The 24,664-nt window shown below is 46.8% G+C and overlaps 10 non-coding genes and 1 pseudogene across 10 annotated transcripts; all 11 read right to left on the bottom strand.

Annotated features, from left to right (window-relative positions):
* Window positions 1-1,561: 1,561 nt before the first annotated feature.
* LOC130311202 (U2 spliceosomal RNA) lies at window positions 1,562-1,779 on the bottom strand (annotated as a pseudogene).
* A 2,091-nt stretch (window positions 1,780-3,870) lies between these two features.
* LOC130311109 (U2 spliceosomal RNA) lies at window positions 3,871-4,061 on the bottom strand. The gene has a single exon (XR_008859549.1). It is a non-coding gene; the product is annotated as a U2 spliceosomal RNA (small nuclear RNA).
* Window positions 4,062-6,141: 2,080 nt separating this feature from the next.
* On the bottom strand, window positions 6,142-6,332 carry LOC130311108 (U2 spliceosomal RNA). Its single transcript, XR_008859548.1, has one exon. It is a non-coding gene; the product is annotated as a U2 spliceosomal RNA (small nuclear RNA).
* A 2,105-nt stretch (window positions 6,333-8,437) lies between these two features.
* Window positions 8,438-8,627, bottom strand: LOC130311148 (U2 spliceosomal RNA). The gene has a single exon (XR_008859586.1). It is a non-coding gene; the product is annotated as a U2 spliceosomal RNA (small nuclear RNA).
* A 2,092-nt stretch (window positions 8,628-10,719) lies between these two features.
* On the bottom strand, window positions 10,720-10,910 carry LOC130311107 (U2 spliceosomal RNA). Its single transcript, XR_008859547.1, has one exon. It is a non-coding gene; the product is annotated as a U2 spliceosomal RNA (small nuclear RNA).
* A 2,090-nt stretch (window positions 10,911-13,000) lies between these two features.
* Window positions 13,001-13,191, bottom strand: LOC130311106 (U2 spliceosomal RNA). The gene has a single exon (XR_008859546.1). It is a non-coding gene; the product is annotated as a U2 spliceosomal RNA (small nuclear RNA).
* A 2,085-nt stretch (window positions 13,192-15,276) lies between these two features.
* Window positions 15,277-15,467, bottom strand: LOC130311105 (U2 spliceosomal RNA). Its single transcript, XR_008859545.1, has one exon. It is a non-coding gene; the product is annotated as a U2 spliceosomal RNA (small nuclear RNA).
* A 2,090-nt stretch (window positions 15,468-17,557) lies between these two features.
* On the bottom strand, window positions 17,558-17,748 carry LOC130311102 (U2 spliceosomal RNA). Its single transcript, XR_008859543.1, has one exon. It is a non-coding gene; the product is annotated as a U2 spliceosomal RNA (small nuclear RNA).
* A 2,097-nt stretch (window positions 17,749-19,845) lies between these two features.
* On the bottom strand, window positions 19,846-20,036 carry LOC130311101 (U2 spliceosomal RNA). The gene has a single exon (XR_008859542.1). It is a non-coding gene; the product is annotated as a U2 spliceosomal RNA (small nuclear RNA).
* Window positions 20,037-22,133: 2,097 nt separating this feature from the next.
* On the bottom strand, window positions 22,134-22,324 carry LOC130311100 (U2 spliceosomal RNA). Its single transcript, XR_008859541.1, has one exon. It is a non-coding gene; the product is annotated as a U2 spliceosomal RNA (small nuclear RNA).
* Window positions 22,325-24,425: 2,101 nt separating this feature from the next.
* Window positions 24,426-24,616, bottom strand: LOC130311099 (U2 spliceosomal RNA). Its single transcript, XR_008859540.1, has one exon. It is a non-coding gene; the product is annotated as a U2 spliceosomal RNA (small nuclear RNA).
* Window positions 24,617-24,664: the final 48 nt, after the last annotated feature.

The raw sequence follows: 24,664 nt of genomic DNA, 5'->3' as shown, positions 1-24,664 counted from the left end.
GACTGGAACTGCTGCACAGGGGCCTGTGAGGCCTCTTTTCCGGAACCTTTGCCGCTACCTTGGGAAGTTTTCATCGCTTGTTCCCCAGCAAGCGTTGCTGAGGACTGTTGCTCCAACTTCCCCATCGATCGACGATGGCCAGTTTTACCCACCGGGTCCACTGCTGGCGGGGCAGCAAACCCTGGTTTGGCGCCACTTGTCTTCTTGGCCCTGTCCTGTATAGGCGGAGTAACAGGACCGGGCTCAGACCTGGCCACCTGGCTCCCCTTCCGGCGGGCTTTCACCGGGGCCTCTTCGTCCGGAGCAGGGCGACCCTGGGCCAAGCCAGTACCTGGCTTATGCTGCAATTTTGGGTCCACTTTTGCCCCCACCGAGGCCCGTCGGCTGCCACCCGCCACAGGTGAGCCCCCTTCAGAAGTTTCGGCGGGCTCTTGAGCCAGGTAGGAAGTCGATCGACGTCTTTCAATTTCCCGGGCAGTAAACTCGATCACCCGCCCGGGCTTCGTGGAATCCCCATGGCCTCCCCCTAGCACTACCACCGGTGGGCCCCCCGATGGAGCACCAGAGGTCTTGGGCCTGGACCCATCAGTACCTGCCATCTGGGGTTTGGGCATCTTAAAAAAGGACGTCTTTTGTCCTGTCCCCTCTTTGGGTGGGCCCAGCCTTGACCCACCCATCGTAGTTTTTGCTTTATGGGGACAGGAATTAAAATCGTGATTTTCCTCTCCGCAGAGGTTGCACCTTATCGTATGGCTACATCTTGAGGCTATGTGACCTTCTTGGCCACACCTATTGCAGCGAATCACACGCTCCGCGCCGCAGGTCTCCTGGGTGTGGCCAAACCTCAAGCAATTTCGGCAATACATAGGCATTTGAGGATAGAACAGGAAGCCCCGAACTCTCCCGATGGCAAAATTTGGGGGCGGATGGCAAAGACCCCCAATACCACCGGGATCCTTACGGAGCTTGACCCAGAACTTCCTCTTGCCGTTCCAGAACCGCACGGAGTTCAAGATTTTGTTTGCGAATCGCACCTCTTCGCAGTATCGCCGAAGAAAAGTGGCTATATCCTCCGTGGTCACATGAGGGCTGTGCATAGCCACCACCAACGGTATATGTTCCTCACCATAGAGGAACTGGAACGAAAGACCGTCGAGTCGATCGTCCCTCTGGTCCGCACCAGACAAGGTTGCATAGATGTTATCGCAACACGCCGTGGCCGTGAAGGTGACGGTATACAGGCCACGGCTTTCCTGGTCATTTAGACACAGGATGTCCTCCCTATTGAGGCGGAAGTAGTCAAGAAGAATCACCTCCGCAATGAAGCGGAGGTTCTTCAACTGACGATGGCTCTCCGACACCTCTATGCGGATGGTATTTCGCATCGACATTTCCCCAGAGGGGAAAGCCCAGGAGAACGGCATCTTCCACACCCAGGGACTAAGCCCCTTCCCCAATAGCAGCAGGGGCTCGGAATCCCGCTATAAAAGCGGAACCCTTACCCAAGGCAGAGGTCGGGGGTACCCTAGGTGCTTCCGAAGCTACAGGTAACGCTCAACGTACCGAAAATGCCTTCTGAGACACAAGGTCCCAGAGACAGGGGGATCGCAACCCGTTGTCCGTGGACTAAGCCCGCTCCCCAATAGCAGCAAGGGGGTGAAGTCCCTCCGTAAGGAGAGACAATCCCCCAAGGCCGAGAAGCGGGGTACCACAGACACCTTCCGACCAGACCAAATGCAGATACTACACTTGATCTTAGCCAAAAGGCCGAGAAGCGATAACCGTGAAAGGGGCGGGCCCAACAAGGTGCCCTTCATGGGCACTATCACTGCTTGCTGTCAGGGAGGCTGCCAGACAATTTTCCATGCACACTCTGGGCTGGGGGGCAGTCAACCACCAGTACACACAGCAGAACCTAAACCCATACCATTATTGCTAAGCAGCAAGACAGGGGCCCATTGCACTCCCACGGGGCCTTTTTAAATGCAATCCATAACCCGGATTTGCCAGGAACCCTTCTTACTCCTCCTACTTGCATGTGACACTGGGCTTAGGATCTGCATAGGAAACACACACACAAGCACACACCTACCTTTGTTGCCTGCAGATGCCTCCTTGGCTGTCCCCAAACGGTATCAAACCAACACCCACGGGAAGCTGTAAGCATAGAGGACATGCCTGCACCCCATTGGACTTACCTGTGTGGGTTAAATCCGGGTTATTTGACAACCTATGGCGGTGATGGTTCTGCTCAGGCAGAGCAGTGCTGATGCTCCTCATAAAGCTGTCGCTGCTGTGAAGGTTCTAGGTGACATCACAAATCCCTATGGTTACATACACAACAAAGCTGGGTTGTTGTTGTTTACACTCTGCAAGGCCTGTGGAAGTGAGTGACATCATAGCACTGTAGTTCTGAGGGTTCTAGATGGATGCAACAATCTCCTGTTGCTTCTATGAAGGCCATAATAGACGACATCACCAAACAGCTCCATAGTCACATACACAGCAAAGGAGAGATGTTGTTTACACCTAGTGATGTCAGTGGTATTGAGTGACATCACAGCACAGTGCTAAGGCTCCTGGGCCTGGACACAGCAGCGGCTGCAATATCTCAACGGAGAATACGTTTATATATATGTGTGTGTGTGCGCGTATATATATATATATATATATATATATATATATATATATATATTTCTCCGCCGAAATCACTTTTAAACCCATTTCCACCTTTTTTTTCCCTTCTCTTCCTCTTACTTTTTTTTCACGTTTTTTTAAGTTTTTCTCCTTTTCGCCTCTTTTCTGGGCGTATTATTCTTCTTTTTCTTCTTTTTTTTCGTCTAATGCATACCCCATCAGTACAGCAATGCTTATTCAATACCGCCAGCAGATGGAGACACTGGGGGATAATTTTCTAAGGATTTATACTGATTTTTCCTGTCTGAATTTGTCGCACAGAAAGTTGCAGGCCAAATATGTGTGACATTTCTGCGACTTTAGCTTCTAGAGCATTTTTACAACATTATACATAGGTGCTGAATACATAAAAAGCGACTGTTCAGCGACAGACAAGTCGCATCGGCTGAAAGTAGGCCAGAATGTCAGTCCATGTTGGAGCAGGTTTAGATACAGTCTAAAGCATAGATCTCAAAGTCTGTGCACAGAATTTAGCAAGGGCCTCGCACCTTCTGATGCATCAGGTAGGTGCACAATAGCATAGCCTAACCCTCTGTACTTTGGTCTATATTGATGCGGGACATAGACAGCCAGCTGATGACCAATCCATTAGTGCAATGGATGGCTGGAAGCATTTGTCTTTGCCTTTGCAATACCACAGAAGCAATGCATGGTCAATGTACAGCAATGACACACCTGTGTGAACAGCCAGGAGACCCCCCCCCCCCATGTTATGATACATAGTTACATAGTTAGTACGGTCGAAAAAAGACATATGTCCATCAAGTTCAACCAGGGAATTAAGGGGTAGGGGTGTGGCGCGATATTGGGGAAGGGATGAGATTTTATATTTCTTCATAAGCATTAATCTTATTTTGTCAATTAGGAACATTCAGCACCCACCCGCTATCAAGGCAGCTGCCTATCATGTCATGCCCTACCTGCACAGGTGTGCTGGCTACTCAAATGATCCAATTAAGGAGGCCATTTAGTCAGCAGCAGCAGAAGTCCTGTGCCTGGACGCTCCAACAGCGGCCAGACACAAGCAGAAGCAGAAGCAGCAGAAGCAGCAGCAGCACCACCTTTTGTTTTTTGGCTGCAGCAGCAGCAGCAAGGCCCACAGGGCTGGCTAGCTGGCTAGCCAGCAAGCAGGTAGCAATGAAAGTAGGAATCTTTCTTTTTAACCCTGTAAGGGGGTGGTGCACTGTACCCGAAGATACTGCCATATCGGGTCAATGCATAGGGCGACGGAAGCAAGCTTCGAAATCGGCCCCCGTTCTCAAAAATCCATTTAATATATGGTCCCCAGATAGGGGACGTATCAGATATTAAACTGATAAGAACAGATACTACACTTGATCTTAGCCAAAAGGCCGAGAAGCGATAACCGTGAAAGGGGCGGGCCCAACAAGGTGCCCTTCATGGGCACTATCACTGCTTGCTGTCAGGGAGGCTGCCAGACAATTTTCCATGCACACTCTGGGCTGGGGGGCAGTCAACCACCAGTACACACAGCAGAACCTAAACCCATACCATTATTGCTAAGCAGCAAGACAGGGGCCCATTGCACTCCCACGGGGCCTTTTTAAATGCAATCCATAACCCGGATTTGCCAGGAACCCTTCTTACTCCTCCTACTTGCATGTGACACTGGGCTTAGGATCTGCATAGGAAACACACACACAAGCACACACCTACCTTTGTTGCCTGCAGATGCCTCCTTGGCTGTCCCCAAACGGTATCAAACCAACACCCACGGGAAGCTGTAAGCATAGAGGACATGCCTGCACCCCATTGGACTTACCTGTGTGGGTTAAATCCGGGTTATTTGACAACCTATGGCGGTGATGGTTCTGCTCAGGCAGAGCAGTGCTGATGCTCCTCATAAAGCTGTCGCTGCTGTGAAAATTCTAGGTGACATCACAAATCCCTATGGTTACATACACAACAAAGCTGGGTTGTTGTTGTTTACACTCTGCAAGGCCTGTGGAAGTGAGTGACATCATAGCACTGTAGTTCTGAGGGTTCTAGATGGATGCAACAATCTCCTGTTGCTTCTATGAAGGCCATAATAGACGACATCACCAAACAGCTCCATAGTCACATACACAGCAAAGGAGAGATGTTGTTTACACCTAGTGATGTCAGTGGTATTGAGTGACATCACAGCACAGTGCTAAGGCTCCTGGGCCTGGACACAGCAGCGGCTGCAATATCTCAACGGAGAATACGTTTATATATATGTGTGTGTGTGCGCGTATATATATATATATATATATATATATATATATATATATATATTTCTCCGCCGAAATCACTTTTAAACCCATTTCCACCTTTTTTTCCCTTCTCTTCCTCTTACTTTTTTTTCACGTTTTTTTACGTTTTTCTCCTTTTCGCCTCTTTTCTGGGCGTATTATTCTTCTTTTTCTTCTTTTTTTTCGTCTAATGCATACCCCATCAGTGCAGCAATGCTTATTCAATACCGCCAGCAGATGGAGACACTGGGGGATAATTTTCTAAGGATTTATACTGATTTTTCCTGTCTGAATTTGTCGCACAGAAAGTTGCAGGCCAAATATGTGTGACATTTCTGCGACTTTAGCTTCTAGAGCATTTTTACAACATTATACATAGGTGCTGAATACATAAAAAGCGACTGTTCAGCGACAGACAAGTCGCATCGGCTGAAAGTAGGCCAGAATGTCAGTCCATGTTGGAGCAGGTTTAGATACAGTCTAAAGCATAGATCTCAAAGTCTGTGCACAGAATTTAGCAAGGGCCTCGCACCTTCTGATGCATCAGGTAGGTGCACAATAGCATAGCCTAACCCTCTGTACTTTGGTCTATATTGATGCGGGACATAGACAGCCAGCTGATGACCAATCCATTAGTGCAATGGATGGCTGGAAGCATTTGTCTTTGCCTTTGCAATACCACAGAAGCAATGCATGGTCAATGTACAGCAATGACACACCTGTGTGAACAGCCAGGAGACCCCCCCCCCCCCCATGTTATGATACATAGTTACATAGTTAGTACGGTCGAAAAAAGACATATGTCCATCAAGTTCAACCAGGGAATTAAGGGGTAGGGGTGTGGCGCGATATTGGGGAAGGGATGAGATTTTATATTTCTTCATAAGCATTAATCTTATTTTGTCAATTAGGAACATTCAGCACCCACCCGCTATCAAGGCAGCTGCCTATCATGTCATGCCCTACCTGCACAGGTGTGCTGGCTACTCAAATGATCCAATTAAGGAGGCCATTTAGTCAGCAGCAGCAGAAGTCCTGTGCCTGGACGCTCCAACAGCGGCCAGACACAAGCAGAAGCAGAAGCAGCAGCAGCACCACCTTTTGTTTTTTGGCTGCAGCAGCAGCAAGGCCCACAGGGCTGGCTAGCTGGCTAGCCAGCAAGCAGGTAGCAATGAAAGTAGGAATCTTTCTTTTTAACCCTGTAAGGGGGTGGTGCACTGTACCCGAAGATACTGCCATATCGGGTCAATGCATAGGGCGACGGAAGCAAGCTTCGAAATCGGCCCCCGTTCTCAAAAATCCATTTAATATATGGTCCCCAGATAGGGGACGTATCAGATATTAAACTGATAAGAACAGATACTACACTTGATCTTAGCCAAAAGGCCGAGAAGCGATAACCGTGAAAGGGGCGGGCCCAACAAGGTGCCCTTCATGGGCACTATCACTGCTTGCTGTCAGGGAGGCTGCCAGACAATTTTCCATGCACACTCTGGGCTGGGGGGCAGTCAACCACCAGTACACACAGCAGAACCTAAACCCATACCATTATTGCTAAGCAGCAAGACAGGGGCCCATTGCACTCCCACGGGGCCTTTTTAAATGCAATCCATAACCCGGATTTGCCAGGAACCCTTCTTACTCCTCCTACTTGCATGTGACACTGGGCTTAGGATCTGCATAGGAAACACACACACAAGCAAACACCTACCTTTGTTGCCTGCAGATGCCTCCTTGGCTGTCCCCAAACGGTATCAAACCAACACCCACGGGAAGCTGTAAGCATAGAGGACATGCCTGCACCCCATTGGACTTACCTGTGTGGGTTAAATCCGGGTTATTTGAAAACCTATGGCGGTGATGGTTCTGCTCAGGCAGAGCAGTGCTGATGCTCCTCATAAAGCTGTCGCTGCTGTGAAGGTTCTAGGTGACATCACAAATCCCTATGGTTACATACACAACAAAGCTGGGTTGTTGTTGTTTACACTCTGCAAGGCCTGTGGAAGTGAGTGACATCATAGCACTGTAGTTCTGAGGGTTCTAGATGGATGCAACAATCTCCTGTTGCTTCTATGAAGGCCATAATAGACGACATCACCAAACAGCTCCATAGTCACATACACAGCAAAGGAGAGATGTTGTTTACACCTAGTGATGTCAGTGGTATTGAGTGACATCACAGCACAGTGCTAAGGCTCCTGGGCCTGGACACAGCAGCGGCTGCAATATCTCAACGGAGAATACGTTTATATATATGTGTGTGTGTGCGCGTATATATATATATATATATATATATATATATATATATATATATATATATATATTTCTCCGCCGAAATCACTTTTAAACCCATTTCCACCTTTTTTTCCCTTCTCTTCCTCTTACTTTTTTTTCACGTTTTTTTACGTTTTTCTCCTTTTCGCCTCTTTTCTGGGCGTATTATTCTTCTTTTTCTTCTTTTTTTTCGTCTAATGCATACCCCATCAGTGCAGCAATGCTTATTCAATACCGCCAGCAGATGGAGACACTGGGGGATAATTTTCTAAGGATTTATACTGATTTTTCCTGTCTGAATTTGTCGCACAGAAAGTTGCAGGCCAAATATGTGTGACATTTCTGCGACTTTAGCTTCTAGAGCATTTTTACAACATTATACATAGGTGCTGAATACATAAAAAGCGACTGTTCAGCGACAGACAAGTCGCATCGGCTGAAAGTAGGCCAGAATGTCAGTCCATGTTGGAGCAGGTTTAGATACAGTCTAAAGCATAGATCTCAAAGTCTGTGCACAGAATTTAGCAAGGGCCTCGCACCTTCTGATGCATCAGGTAGGTGCACAATAGCATAGCCTAACCCTCTGTACTTTGGTCTATATTGATGCGGGACATAGACAGCCAGCTGATGACCAATCCATTAGTGCAATGGATGGCTGGAAGCATTTGTCTTTGCCTTTGCAATACCACAGAAGCAATGCATGGTCAATGTACAGCAATGACACACCTGTGTGAACAGCCAGGAGACCCCCCCCCCCCCCATGTTATGATACATAGTTACATAGTTAGTACGGTCGAAAAAAGACATATGTCCATCAAGTTCAACCAGGGAATTAAGGGGTAGGGGTGTGGCGCGATATTGGGGAAGGGATGAGATTTTATATTTCTTCATAAGCATTAATCTTATTTTGTCAATTAGGAACATTCAGCACCCACCCGCTATCAAGGCAGCTGCCTATCATGTCATGCCCTACCTGCACAGGTGTGCTGGCTACTCAAATGATCCAATTAAGGAGGCCATTTAGTCAGCAGCAGCAGAAGTCCTGTGCCTGGACGCTCCAACAGCGGCCAGACACAAGCAGAAGCAGAAGCAGCAGAAGCAGCAGCAGCACCACCTTTTGTTTTTTGGCTGCAGCAGCAGCAGCAGCAAGGCCCACAGGGCTGGCTAGCTGGCTAGCCAGCAAGCAGGTAGCAATGAAAGTAGGAATCTTTCTTTTTAACCCTGTAAGGGGGTGGTGCACTGTACCCGAAGATACTGCCATATCGGGTCAATGCATAGGGCGACGGAAGCAAGCTTCGAAATCGGCCCCGTTCTCAAAAATCCATTTAATATATGGTCCCCAGATAGGGGACGTATCAGATATTAAACTGATAAGAACAGATACTACACTTGATCTTAGCCAAAAGGCCGAGAAGCGATAACCGTGAAAGGGGCGGGCCCAACAAGGTGCCCTTCATGGGCACTATCACTGCTTGCTGTCAGGGAGGCTGCCAGACAATTTTCCATGCACACTCTGGGCTGGGGGACAGTCAACCACCAGTACACACAGCAGAACCTAAACCCATACCATTATTGCTAAGCAGCAAGACAGGGGCCCATTGCACTCCCACGGGGCCTTTTTAAATGCAATCCATAACCCGGATTTGCCAGGAACCCTTCTTACTCCTCCTACTTGCATGTGACACTGGGCTTAGGATCTGCATAGGAAACACACACACAAGCACACACCTACCTTTGTTGCCTGCAGATGCCTCCTTGGCTGTCCCCAAACGGTATCAAACCAACACCCACGGGAAGCTGTAAGCATAGAGGACATGCCTGCACCCCATTGGACTTACCTGTGTGGGTTAAATCCGGGTTATTTGACAACCTATGGCGGTGATGGGTCTGCTCAGGCAGAGCAGTGCTGATGCTCCTCATAAAGCTGTCGCTGGGTTCTAGGTGACATCACAAATCCCTATGGTTACATACACAACAAAGCTGGGTTGTTGTTGTTTACACTCTGCAAGGCCTGTGGAAGTGAGTGACATCATAGCACTGTAGTTCTGAGGGTTCTAGATGGATGCAACAATCTCCTGTTGCTTCTATGAAGGCCATAATAGACGACATCACCAAACAGCTCCATAGTCACATACACAGCAAAGGAGAGATGTTGTTTACACCTAGTGATGTCAGTGGTATTGAGTGACATCACAGCACAGTGCTAAGGCTCCTGGGCCTGGACACAGCAGCGGCTGCAATATCTCAACGGAGAATACGTTTATATATATGTGTGTGTGTGCGCGTATATATATATATATATATATATATATATATATATATATATATATATATATATTCTCCGCCGAAATCACTTTTAAACCCATTTCCACCTTTTTTTCCCTTCTCTTCCTCTTACTTTTTTTTCACGTTTTTTTACGTTTTTCTCCTTTTCGCTTCTTTTCTGGGCGTATTATTCTTCTTTTTCTTCTTTTTTTTCGTCTAATGCATACCCCATCAGTGCAGCAATGCTTATTCAATACCGCCAGCAGATGGAGACACTGGGGGATAATTTTCTAAGGATTTATACTGATTTTTCCTGTCTGAATTTGTCGCACAGAAAGTTGCAGGCCAAATATGTGTGACATTTCTGCGACTTTAGCTTCTAGAGCATTTTTACAACATTATACATAGGTGCTGAATACATAAAAAGCGACTGTTCAGCGACAGACAAGTCGCATCGGCTGAAAGTAGGCCAGAATGTCAGTCCATGTTGGAGCAGGTTTAGATACAGTCTAAAGCATAGATCTCAAAGTCTGTGCACAGAATTTAGCAAGGGCCTCGCACCTTCTGATGCATCAGGTAGGTGCACAATAGCATAGCCTAACCCTCTGTACTTTGGTCTATATTGATGCGGGACATAGACAGCCAGCTGATGACCAATCCATTAGTGCAATGGATGGCTGGAAGCATTTGTCTTTGCCTTTGCAATACCACAGAAGCAATGCATGGTCAATGTACAGCAATGACACACCTGTGTGAACAGCCAGGAGACCCCCCCCCCCCATGTTATGATACATAGTTACATAGTTAGTACGGTCGAAAAAAGACATATGTCCATCAAGTTCAACCAGGGAATTAAGGGGTAGGGGTGTGGCGCGATATTGGGGAAGGGATGAGATTTTATATTTCTTCATAAGCATTAATCTTATTTTGTCAATTAGGAACATTCAGCACCCACCCGCTATCAAGGCAGCTGCCTATCATGTCATGCCCTACCTGCACAGGTGTGCTGGCTACTCAAATGATCCAATTAAGGAGGCCATTTAGTCAGCAGCAGCAGAAGTCCTGTGCCTGGACGCTCCAACAGCGGCCAGACACAAGCAGAAGCAGAAGCAGCAGAAGCAGCAGCAGCACCACCTTTTGTTTTTTGGCTGCAGCAGCAGCAGCAAGGCCCACAGGGCTGGCTAGCTGGCTAGCCAGCAAGCAGGTAGCAATGAAAGTAGGAATCTTTCTTTTTAACCCTGTAAGGGGGTGGTGCACTGTACCCGAAGATACTGCCATATCGGGTCAATGCATAGGGCGACGGAAGCAAGCTTCGAAATCGGCCCCCGTTCTCAAAAATCCATTTAATATATGGTCCCCAGATAGGGGACGTATCAGATATTAAACTGATAAGAACAGATACTACACTTGATCTTAGCCAAAAGGCCGAGAAGCGATAACCGTGAAAGGGGCGGGCCCAACAAGGTGCCCTTCATGGGCACTATCACTGCTTGCTGTCAGGGAGGCTGCCAGACAATTTTCCATGCACACTCTGGGCTGGGGGGCAGTCAACCACCAGTACACACAGCAGAACCTAAACCCATACCATTATTGCTAAGCAGCAAGACAGGGGACCATTGCACTCCCACGGGGCCTTTTTAAATGCAATCCATAACCCGGATTTGCCAGGAACCCTTCTTACTCCTCCTACTTGCCTGTGACACTGGGCTTAGGATCTGCATAGGAAACACACACACAAGCAAACACCTACCTTTGTTGCCTGCAGATGCCTCCTTGGCTGTCCCCAAACGGTATCAAACCAACACCCACGGGAAGCTGTAAGCATAGAGGACATGCCTGCACCCCATTGGACTTACCTGTGTGGGTTAAATCCGGGTTATTTGAAAACCTATGGCGGTGATGGTTCTGCTCAGGCAGAGCAGTGCTGATGCTCCTCATAAAGCTGTCGCTGCTGTGAAGGTTCTAGGTGACATCACAAATCCCTATGGTTACATACACAACAAAGCTGGGTTGTTGTTGTTTACACTCTGCAAGGCCTGTGGAAGTGAGTGACATCATAGCACTGTAGTTCTGAGGGTTCTAGATGGATGCAACAATCTCCTGTTGCTTCTATGAAGGCCATAATAGACGACATCACCAAACAGCTCCATAGTCACATACACAGCAAAGGAGAGATGTTGTTTACACCTAGTGATGTCAGTGGTATTGAGTGACATCACAGCACAGTGCTAAGGCTCCTAGGCCTGGACACAGCAGCGGCTGCAATATCTCAACGGAGAATACGTTTATATATATGTGTGTGTGTGCGCGTATATATATATATATATATATATATATATATATATATATATATTTCTCCGCCGAAATCACTTTTAAACCCATTTCCACCTTTTTTTCCCTTCTCTTCCTCTTACTTTTTTTCACGTTTTTTTACGTTTTTCTCCTTTTCGCCTCTTTTCTGGGCGTATTATTCTTCTTTTTCTTCTTTTTTTTCGTCTAATGCATACCCCATCAGTGCAGCAATGCTTATTCAATACCGCCAGCAGATGGAGACACTGGGGGATAATTTTCTAAGGATTTATACTGATTTTTCCTGTCTGAATTTGTCGCACAGAAAGTTGCAGGCCAAATATGTGTGACATTTCTGCGACTTTAGCTTCTAGAGCATTTTTACAACATTATACATAGGTGCTGAATACATAAAAAGCGACTGTTCAGCGACAGACAAGTCGCATCGGCTGAAAGTAGGCCAGAATGTCAGTCCATGTTGGAGCAGGTTTAGATACAGTCTAAAGCATAGATCTCAAAGTCTGTGCACAGAATTTAGCAAGGGCCTCGCACCTTCTGATGCATCAGGTAGGTGCACAATAGCATAGCCTAACCCTCTGTACTTTGGTCTATATTGATGCGGGACATAGACAGCCAGCTGATGACCAATCCATTAGTGCAATGGATGGCTGGAAGCATTTGTCTTTGCCTTTGCAATACCACAGAAGCAATGCATGGTCAATGTACAGCAATGACACACCTGTGTGAACAGCCAGGAGACCCCCCCCCCCCCATGTTATGATACATAGTTACATAGTTAGTACGGTCGAAAAAAGACATATGTCCATCAAGTTCAACCAGGGAATTAAGGGGTAGGGGTGTGGCGCGATATTGGGGAAGGGATGAGATTTTATATTTCTTCATAAGCATTAATCTTATTTTGTCAATTAGGAACATTCAGCACCCACCCGCTATCAAGGCAGCTGCCTATCATGTCATGCCCTACCTGCACAGGTGTGCTGGCTACTCAAATGATCCAATTAAGGAGGCCATTTAGTCAGCAGCAGCAGAAGTCCTGTGCCTGGACGCTCCAACAGCGGCCAGACACAAGCAGAAGCAGAAGCAGCAGAAGCAGCAGCAGCACCACCTTTTGTTTTTTGGCTGCAGCAGCAGCAGCAAGGCCCACAGGGCTGGCTAGCTGGCTAGCCAGCAAGCAGGTAGCAATGAAAGTAGGAATCTTTCTTTTTAACCCTGTAAGGGGGTGGTGCACTGTACCCGAAGATACTGCCATATCGGGTCAATGCATAGGGCGACGGAAGCAAGCTTCGAAATCGGCCCCCGTTCTCAAAAATCCATTTAATATATGGTCCCCAGATAGGGGACGTATCAGATATTAAACTGATAAGAACAGATACTACACTTGATCTTAGCCAAAAGGCCGAGAAGCGATAACCGTGAAAGGGGCGGGCCCAACAAGGTGCCCTTCATGGGCACTATCACTGCTTGCTGTCAGGGAGGCTGCCAGACAATTTTCCATGCACACTCTGGGCTGGGGGGCAGTCAACCACCAGTACACACAGCAGAACCTAAACCCATACCATTATTGCTAAGCAGCAAGACAGGGGCCCATTGCACTCCCACGGGGCCTTTTTAAATGCAATCCATAACCCGGATTTGCCAGGAACCCTTCTTACTCCTCCTACTTGCATGTGACACTGGGCTTAGGATCTGCATAGGAAACACACACACAAGCACACACCTACCTTTGTTGCCTGCAGATGCCTCCTTGGCTGTCCCCAAACGGTATCAAACCAACACCCACGGGAAGCTGTAAGCATAGAGGACATGCCTGCACCCCATTGGACTTACCTGTGTGGGTTAAATCCGGGTTATTTGACAACCTATGGCCGTGATGGTTCTGCTCAGGCAGAGCAGTGCTGATGCTCCTCATAAAGCTGTCGCTGCTGTGAAGGTTCTAGGTGACATCACAAATCCCTATGGTTACATACACAACAAAGCTGGGTTGTTGTTGTTTACACTCTGCAAGGCCTGTGGAAGTGAGTGACATCATAGCACTGTAGTTCTGAGGGTTCTAGATGGATGCAACAATCTCCTGTTGCTTCTATGAAGGCCATAATAGACGACATCACCAAACAGCTCCATAGTCACATACACAGCAAAGGAGAGATGTTGTTTACACCTAGTGATGTCAGTGGTATTGAGTGACATCACAGCACAGTGCTAAGGCTCCTGGGCCTGAACACAGCAGCGGCTGCAATATCTCAACGGAGAATACGTTTATATATATGTGTGTGTGTGCGCGTATATATATATATATATATATATATATATATATATATATTCTCCGCCGAAATCACTTTTAAACCCATTTCCACCTTTTTTTCCCTTCTCTTCCTCTTACTTTTTTTTCACGTTTTTTTACGTTTTTCTCCTTTTCGCCTCTTTTCTGGGCGTATTATTCTTCTTTTTCTTCTTTTTTTTCGTCTAATGCATACCCCATCAGTGCAGCAATGCTTATTCAATACCGCCAGCAGATGGAGACACTGGGGGATAATTTTCTAAGGATTTATACTGATTTTTCCTGTCTGAATTTGTCGCACAGAAAGTTGCAGGCCAAATATGTGTGACATTTCTGCGACTTTAGCTTCTAGAGCATTTTTACAACATTATACATAGGTGCTGAATACATAAAAAGCGACTGTTCAGCGACAGACAAGTCGCATTGGCTGAAAGTAGGCCAGAATGTCAGTCCATGTTGGAGCAGGTTTAGATACAGTCTAAAGCATAGATCTCAAAGTCTGTGCACAGAATTTAGCAAGGGCCTCGCACCTTCTGATGCATCAGGTAGGTGCACAATAGCATAGCCTAACCCTCTGTACTTTGGTCTATATTGATGCGGGACATAGACAGCCAGCTGATGACCAATCCATTAGTGCAATGGATGGCTGGAAGCATTTGTCTTTGCCTTTGCAATACCACAGAAGCAATGCATGGTCAATGTACAGCAATGACACACCTGTGTGAACAGCCAGGAGACCCCCCCCCCCCATGTTATGATACATAGTTACATAGTTAGTACGGTCGAAAAAAGACATATGTCCATCAAGTTCAACCAGGGAATTAAGGGGTAGGGGTGTGGCGCGATATTGGGGAAGGGATGAGATTTTATATTTCTTCATAAGCATTAATCTTATTTTGTCAATTAGGAACATTCAGCACCCACCCGCTATCAAGGCAGCTGCCTATCATGTCATGCCCTACCTGCACAGGTGTGCTGGCTACTCAAATGATCCAATTAAGGAGGCCATTTAGTCAGCAGCAGCAGAAGTCCTGTGCCTGGACGCTCCAACAGCGGCCAGACACAAGCAGAAGCAGAAGCAGCAGAAGCAGCAGCAGCACCACCTTTTGTTTTTTGGCTGCAGCAGCAGCAGCAAGGCCCACAGGGCTGGCTAGCTGGCTAGCCAGCAAGCAGGTAGCAATGAAAGTAGGAATCTTTCTTTTTAACCCTGTAAGGGGGTGGTGCACTGTACCCGAAGATACTGCCATATCGGGTCAATGCATAGGGCGACGGAAGCAAGCTTCGAAATCGGCCCCCGTTCTCAAAAATCCATTTAATATATGGTCCCCAGATAGGGGACGTATCAGATATTAAACTGATAAGAACAGATACTACACTTGATCTTAGCCAAAAGGCCGAGAAGCGATAACCGTGAAAGGGGCGGGCCCAACAAGGTGCCCTTCATGGGCACTATCACTGCTTGCTGTCAGGGAGGCTGCCAGACAATTTTCCATGCACACTCTGGGCTGGGGGGCAGTCAACCACCAGTACACACAGCAGAACCTAAACCCATACCATTATTGCTAAGCAGCAAGACAGGGGCCCATTGCACTCCCACGGGGCCTTTTTAAATGCAATCCATAACCCGGATTTGCCAGGAACCCTTCTTACTCCTCCTACTTGCATGTGACACTGGGCTTAGGATCTGCATAGGAAACACACACACAAGCACACACCTACCTTTGTTGCCTGCAGATGCCTCCTTGGCTGTCCCCAAACGGTATCAAACCAACACCCACGGGAAGCTGTAAGCATAGAGGACATGCCTGCACCCCATTGGACTTACCTGTATGGGTTAAATCCGGGTTATTTGACAACCTATGGCGGTGATGGTTCTGCTCAGGCAGAGCAGTGCTGATGCTCCTCATAAAGCTGTCGCTGCTGTGAAGGTTCTAGGTGACATCACAAATCCCTATGGTTACATACACAACAAAGCTGGGTTGTTGTTGTTTATACTCTGCAAGGCCTGTGGAAGTGAGTGACATCATAGCACTGTAGTTCTGAGGGTTCTAGATGGATGCAACAATCTCCTGTTGCTTCTATGAAGGCCATAATAGACGACATCACCAAACAGCTCCATAGTCACATACACAGCAAAGGAGAGATGTTGTTTACACCTAGTGATGTCAGTGGTATTGAGTGACATCACAGCACAGTGCTAAGGCTCCTGGGCCTGGACACAGCAGCGGCTGCAATATCTCAACGGAGAATACGTTTATATATATGTGTGTGTGTGCGCGTATATATATATATATATATATATATATATATATATATATATTTCTCCGCCGAAATCACTTTTAAACCCATTTCCACCTTTTTTTCCCTTCTCTTCCTCTTACTTTTTTTTCACGTTTTTTTACGTTTTTCTCCTTTTCGCCTCTTTTCTGGGCGTATTATTCTTCTTTTTCTTCTTTTTTTTTGTCTAATGCATACCCCATCAGTGCAGCAATGCTTATTCAATACCGCCAGCAGATGGAGACACTGGGGGATAATTTTCTAAGGATTTATACTGATTTTTCCTGTCTGAATTTGTCGCACAGAAAGTTGCAGGCCAAATATGTGTGACATTTCTGCGACTTTAGCTTCTAGAGCATTTTTACAACATTATACATAGGTGCTGAATACATAAAAAGCGACTGTTCAGCGACAGACAAGTCGCATCGGCTGAAAGTAGGCCAGAATGTCAGTCCATGTTGGAGCAGGTTTAGATACAGTCTAAAGCATAGATCTCAAAGTCTGTGCACAGAATTTAGCAAGGGCCTCGCACCTTCTGATGCATCAGGTAGGTGCACAATAGCATAGCCTAACCCTCTGTACTTTGGTCTATATTGATGCGGGACATAGACAGCCAGCTGATGACCAATCCATTAGTGCAATGGATGGCTGGAAGCATTTGTCTTTGCCTTTGCAATACCACAGAAGCAATGCATGGTCAATGTACAGCAATGACACACCTGTGTGAACAGCCAGGAGACCCCCCCCCCCCCCATGTTATGATACATAGTTACATAGTTAGTACGGTCGAAAAAAGACATATGTCCATCAAGTTCAACCAGGGAATTAAGGGGTAGGGGTGTGGCGCGATATTGGGGAAGGGATGAGATTTTATATTTCTTCATAAGCATTAATCTTATTTTGTCAATTAGGAACATTCAGCACCCACCCGCTATCAAGGCAGCTGCCTATCATGTCATGCCCTACCTGCACAGGTGTGCTGGCTACTCAAATGATCCAATTAAGGAGGCCATTTAGTCAGCAGCAGCAGAAGTCCTGTGCCTGGACGCTCCAACAGCGGCCAGACACAAGCAGAAGCAGAAGCAGCAGAAGCAGCAGCAGCACCACCTTTTGTTTTTTGGCTGCAGCAGCAGCAGCAAGGCCCACAGGGCTGGCTAGCTGGCTAGCCAGCAAGCAGGTAGCAATGAAAGTAGGAATCTTTCTTTTTAACCCTGTAAGGGGGTGGTGCACTGTACCCGAAGATACTGCCATATCGGGTCAATGCATAGGGCGACGGAAGCAAGCTTCGAAATCGGCCCCCGTTCTCAAAAATCCATTTAATATATGGTCCCCAGATAGGGGACGTATCAGATATTAAACTGATAAGAACAGATACTACACTTGATCTTAGCCAAAAGGCCGAGAAGCGATAACCGTGAAAGGGGCGGGCCCAACAAGGTGCCCTTCATGGGCACTATCACTGCTTGCTGTCAGGGAGGCTGCCAGACAATTTTCCATGCACACTCTGGGCTGGGGGGCAGTCAACCACCAGTACACACAGCAGAACCTAAACCCATACCATTATTGCTAAGCAGCAAGACAGGGGCCCATTGCACTCCCACGGGGCCTTTTTAAATGCAATCCATAACCCGGATTTGCCAGGAACCCTTCTTACTCCTCCTACTTGCATGTGACACTGGGCTTAGGATCTGCATAGGAAACACACACACAAGCACACACCTACCTTTGTTGCCTGCAGATGCCTCCTTGGCTGTCCCCAAACGGTATCAAACCAACACCCACGGGAAGCTGTAAGCATAGAGGACATGCCTGCACCCCATTGGACTTACCTGTGTGGGTTAAATCCGGGTTATTTGACAACCTATGGCGGTGATGGTTCTGCTCAGGCAGAGCAGTGCTGATGCTCCTCATAAAGCTGTCGCTGCTGTGAAAATTCTAGGTGACATCACAAATCCCTATGGTTACATACACAACAAAGCTGGGTTGTTGTTGTTTACACTCTGCAAGGCCTGTGGAAGTGAGTGACATCATAGCACTGTAGTTCTGAGGGTTCAAGATGGATGCAACAATCTCCTGTTGCTTCTATGAAGGCCATAATAGACGACATCACCAAACAGCTCCATAGTCACATACACAGCAAAGGAGAGATGTTGTTTACACCTAGTGATGTCAGTGGTATTGAGTGACATCACAGCACAGTGCTAAGGCTCCTGGGCCTGGACACAGCAGCGGCTGCAATATCTCAACGGAGAATACGTTTATATATATGTGTGTGTGTGCGCGTATATATATATATATATATATATATATATATATATATATATATATTTCTCCGCCGAAATCACTTTTAAACCCATTTCCACCTTTTTTTCCCTTCTCTTCCTCTTACTTTTTTTTCACGTTTTTTTACGTTTTTCTCCTTTTCGCCTCTTTTCTGGGCGTATTATTCTTCTTTTTCTTCTTTTTTTTCGTCTAATGCATACCCCATCAGTGCAGCAATGCTTATTCAATACCGCCAGCAGATGGAGACACTGGGGGATAATTTTCTAAGGATTTATACTGATTTTTCCTGTCTGAATTTGTCGCACAGAAAGTTGCAGGCCAAATATGTGTGACATTTCTGCGACTTTAGCTTCTAGAGCATTTTTACAACATTATACATAGGTGCTGAATACATAAAAAGCGACTGTTCAGCGACAGACAAGTCGCATTGGCTGAAAGTAGGCCAGAATGTCAGTCCATGTTGGAGCAGGTTTAGATACAGTCTAAAGCATAGATCTCAAAGTCTGTGCACAGAATTTAGCAAGGGCCTCGCACCTTCTGATGCATCAGGTAGGTGCACAATAGCATAGCCTAACCCTCTGTACTTTGGTCTATATTGATGCGGGACATAGACAGCCAGCTGATGACCAATCCATTAGTGCAATGGATGGCTGGAAGCATTTGTCTTTGCCTTTGCAATACCACAGAAGCAATGCATGGTCGATGTACAGCAATGACACACCTGTGTGAACAGCCAGGAGACCCCCCCCCCCCCCCCCATGTTATGATACATAGTTACATAGTTAGTACGGTCGAAAAAAGACATATGTCCATCAAGTTCAACCAGGGAATTAAGGGGTAGGGGTGTGGCACGATATTGGGGAAGGGATGAGATTTTATATTTCTTCATAAGCATTAATCTTATTTTGTCAATTAGGAACATTCAGCACCCACCCGCTATCAAGGCAGCTGCCTATCATGTCATGCCCTACCTGCACAGGTGTGCTGGCTACTCAAATGATCCAATTAAGGAGGCCATTTAGTCAGCAGCAGCAGAAGTCCTGTGCCTGGACGCTCCAACAGCGGCCAGACACAAGCAGAAGTAGAAGCAGCAGAAGCAGCAGCAGCACCACCTTTTGTTTTTTGGCTGCAGCAGCAGCAGCAAGGCCCACAGGGCTGGCTAGCTGGCTAGCCAGCAAGCAGGTAGCAATGAAAGTAGGAATCTTTCTTTTTAACCCTGTAAGGGGGTGGTGCACTGTACCCGAAGATACTGCCATATCGGGTCAATGCATAGGGCGACGGAAGCAAGCTTCGAAATCGGCCCCCGTTCTCAAAAATCCATTTAATATATGGTCCCCAGATAGGGGACGTATCAGATATTAAACTGATAAGAACAGATACTACACTTGATCTTAGCCAAAAGGCCGAGAAGCGATAACCGTGAAAGGGGCGGGCCCAACAAGGTGCCCTTCATGGGCACTATCACTGCTTGCTGTCAGGGAGGCTGCCAGACAATTTTCCATGCACACTCTGGGCTGGGGGGCAGTCAACCACCAGTACACACAGCAGAACCTAAACCCATACCATTATTGCTAAGCAGCAAGACAGGGGCCCATTGCACTCCCACGGGGCCTTTTTAAATGCAATCCATAACCCGGATTTGCCAGGAACCCTTCTTACTCCTCCTACTTGCATGTGACACTGGGCTTAGGATCTGCATAGGAAACACACACACAAGCACACACCTACCTTTGTTGCCTGCAGATGCCTCCTTGGCTGTCCCCAAACGGTATCAAACCAACACCCACGGGAAGCTGTAAGCATAGAGGACATGCCTGCACCCCATTGGACTTACCTGTGTGGGTTAAATCCGGGTTATTTGACAACCTATGGCGGTGATGGTTCTGCTCAGGCAGAGCAGTGCTGATGCTCCTCATAAAGCTGTCGCTGCTGTGAAGGTTCTAGGTGACATCACAAATCCCTATGGTTACATACACAACACAGCTGGGTTGTTGTTGTTTACACTCTGCAAGGCCTGTGGAAGTGAGTGACATCATAGCACTGTAGTTCTGAGGGTTCTAGATGGATGCAACAATCTCCTGTTGCTTCTATGAAGGCCATAATAGACGACATCACCAAACAGCTCCATAGTCACATACACAGCAAAGGAGAGATGTTGTTTACACCTAGTGATGTCAGTGGTATTGAGTGACATCACAGCACAGTGCTAAGGCTCCTGGGCCTGGACACAGCAGCGGCTGCAATATCTCAACGGAGAATACGTTTATATATATGTGTGTGTGTGCGCGTATATATATATATATATATATATATATATATATATATATATATATTTCTCCGCCGAAATCACTTTTAAACCCATTTCCACCTTTTTTTCCCTTCTCTTCCTCTTACTTTTTTTTCACGTTTTTTTACGTTTTTCTCCTTTTCGCCTCTTTTCTGGGCGTATTATTCTTCTTTTTCTTCTTTTTTTTCGTCTAATGCATACCCCATCAGTGCAGCAATGCTTATTCAATACCGCCAGCAGATGGAGACACTGGGGGATAATTTTCTAAGGATTTATACTGATTTTTCCTGTCTGAATTTGTCGCACAGAAAGTTGCAGGCCAAATATGTGTGACATTTCTGCGACTTTAGCTTCTAGAGCATTTTTACAACATTATACATAGGTGCTGAATACATAAAAAGCGACTGTTCAGCGACAGACAAGTCGCATTGGCTGAAAGTAGGCCAGAATGTCAGTCCATGTTGGAGCAGGTTTAGATACAGTCTAAAGCATAGATCTCAAAGTCTGTGCACAGAATTTAGCAAGGGCCTCGCACCTTCTGATGCATCAGGTAGGTGCACAATAGCATAGCCTAACCCTCTGTACTTTGGTCTATATTGATGCGGGACATAGACAGCCAGCTGATGACCAATCCATTAGTGCAATGGATGGCTGGAAGCATTTGTCTTTGCCTTTGCAATACCACAGAAGCAATGCATGGTCGATGTACAGCAATGACACACCTGTGTGAACAGCCAGGAGACCCCCCCCCCCCCCCCCATGTTATGATACATAGTTACATAGTTAGTACGGTCGAAAAAAGACATATGTCCATCAAGTTCAACCAGGGAATTAAGGGGTAGGGGTGTGGCGCGATATTGGGGAAGGGATGAGATTTTATATTTCTTCATAAGCATTAATCTTATTTTGTCAATTAGGAACATTCAGCACCCACCCGCTATCAAGGCAGCTGCCTATCATGTCATGCCCTACCTGCACAGGTGTGCTGGCTACTCAAATGATCCAATTAAGGAGGCCATTTAGTCAGCAGCAGCAGAAGTCCTGTGCCTGGACGCTCCAACAGCGGCCAGACACAAGCAGAAGTAGAAGCAGCAGAAGCAGCAGCAGCACCACCTTTTGTTTTTTGGCTGCAGCAGCAGCAGCAAGGCCCACAGGGCTGGCTAGCTGGCTAGCCAGCAAGCAGGTAGCAATGAAAGTAGGAATCTTTCTTTTTAACCCTGTAAGGGGGTGGTGCACTGTACCCGAAGATACTGCCATATCGGGTCAATGCATAGGGCGACGGAAGCAAGCTTCGAAATCGGCCCCCGTTCTCAAAAATCCATTTAATATATGGTCCCCAGATAGGGGACGTATCAGATATTAAACTGATAAGAACAGATACTACACTTGATCTTAGCCAAAAGGCCGAGAAGCGATAACCGTGAAAGGGGCGGGCCCAACAAGGTGCCCTTCATGGGCACTATCACTGCTTGCTGTCAGGGAGGCTGCCAGACAATTTTCCATGCACACTCTGGGCTGGGGGGCAGTCAACCACCAGTACACACAGCAGAACCTAAACCCATACCATTATTGCTAAGCAGCAAGACAGGGGCCCATTGCACTCCCACGGGGCCTTTTTAAATGCAATCCATAACCCGGATTTGCCAGGAACCCTTCTTACTCCTCCTACTTGCATGTGACACTGGGCTTAGGATCTGCATAGGAAACACACACACAAGCACACACCTACCTTTGTTGCCTGCAGATGCCTCCTTGGCTGTCCCCAAACGGTATCAAACCAACACCCACGGGAAGCTGTAAGCATAGAGGACATGCCTGCACCCCATTGGACTTACCTGTGTGGGTTAAATCCGGGTTATTTGACAACCTATGGCGGTGATGGTTCTGCTCAGGCAGAGCAGTGCTGATGCTCCTCATAAAGCTGTCGCTGCTGTGAAGGTTCTAGGTGACATCACAAATCCCTATGGTTACATACACAACACAGCTGGGTTGTTGTTGTTTACACTCTGCAAGGCCTGTGGAAGTGAGTGACATCATAGCACTGTAGTTCTGAGGGTTCTAGATGGATGCAACAATCTCCTGTTGCTTCTATGAAGGCCATAATAGACGACATCACCAAACAGCTCCATAGTCACATACACAGCAAAGGAGAGATGTTGTTTACACCTAGTGATGTCAGTGGTATTGAGTGACATCACAGCACAGTGCTAAGGCTCCTGGGCCTGGACACAGCAGCGGCTGCAATATCTCAACGGAGAATACGTTTATATATATGTGTGTGTGTGCGCGTATATATATATATATATATATATATATATATATATATATATATATATATATTTCTCCGCCGAAATCACTTTTAAACCCATTTCCACCTTTTTTTCCCTTCTCTTCCTCTTACTTTTTTTTCACGTTTTTTTACGTTTTTCTCCTTTTCGCCTCTTTTCTGGGCGTATTATTCTTCTTTTTCTTCTTTTTTTTCGTCTAATGCATACCCCATCAGTGCAGCAATGCTTATTCAATACCGCCAGCAGATGGAGACACTGGGGGATAATTTTCTAAGGATTTATACTGATTTTTCCTGTCTGAATTTGTCGCACAGAAAGTTGCAGGCCAAATATGTGTGACATTTCTGCGACTTTAGCTTCTAGAGCATTTTTACAACATTATACATAGGTGCTGAATACATAAAAAGCGACTGTTCAGCGACAGACAAGTCGCATTGGCTGAAAGTAGGCCAGAATGTCAGTCCATGTTGGAGCAGGTTTAGATACAGTCTAAAGCATAGATCTCAAAGTCTGTGCACAGAATTTAGCAAGGGCCTCGCACCTTCTGATGCATCAGGTAGGTGCACAATAGCATAGCCTAACCCTCTGTACTTTGGTCTATATTGATGCGGGACATAGACAGCCAGCTGATGACCAATCCATTAGTGCAATGGATGGCTGGAAGCATTTGTCTTTGCCTTTGCAATACCACAGAAGCAATGCATGGTCGATGTACAGCAATGACACACCTGTGTGAACAGCCAGGAGACCCCCCCCCCCCCCCATGTTATGATACATAGTTACATAGTTAGTACGGTCGAAAAAAGACATATGTCCATCAAGTTCAACCAGGGAATTAAGGGGTAGGGGTGTGGCGCGATATTGGGGAAGGGATGAGATTTTATATTTCTTCATAAGCATTAATCTTATTTTGTCAATTAGGAACATTCAGCACCCACCCGCTATCAAGGCAGCTGCCTATCATGTCATGCCCTACCTGCACAGGTGTGCTGGCTACTCAAATGATCCAATTAAGGAGGCCATTTAGTCAGCAGCAGCAGAAGTCCTGTGCCTGGACGCTCCAACAGCGGCCAGACACAAGCAGAAGTAGAAGCAGCAGAAGCAGCAGCAGCACCACCTTTTGTTTTTTGGCTGCAGCAGCAGCAGCAAGGCCCACAGGGCTGGCTAGCTGGCTAGCCAGCAAGCAGGTAGCAATGAAAGTAGGAATCTTTCTTTTTAACCCTGTAAGGGGGTGGTGCACTGTACCCGAAGATACTGCCATATCGGGTCAATGCATAGGGCGACGGAAGCAAGCTTCGAAATCGGCCCCCGTTCTCAAAAATCCATTTAATATATGGTCCCCAGATAGGGGACGTATCAGATATTAAACTGATAAGAACAGATACTACACTTGATCTTAGCCAAAAGGCCGAGAAGCGATAACCGTGAAAGGGGCGGGCCCAACAAGGTGCCCTTCATGGGCACTATC

This window comes from Hyla sarda, unplaced genomic scaffold (assembly GCF_029499605.1).
Source record: "Hyla sarda isolate aHylSar1 unplaced genomic scaffold, aHylSar1.hap1 scaffold_162, whole genome shotgun sequence".
NCBI classification, from domain to species: domain Eukaryota; kingdom Metazoa; phylum Chordata; class Amphibia; order Anura; family Hylidae; genus Hyla; species Hyla sarda.
This window is presented reverse-complemented; position numbering and strand designations above follow the sequence as displayed.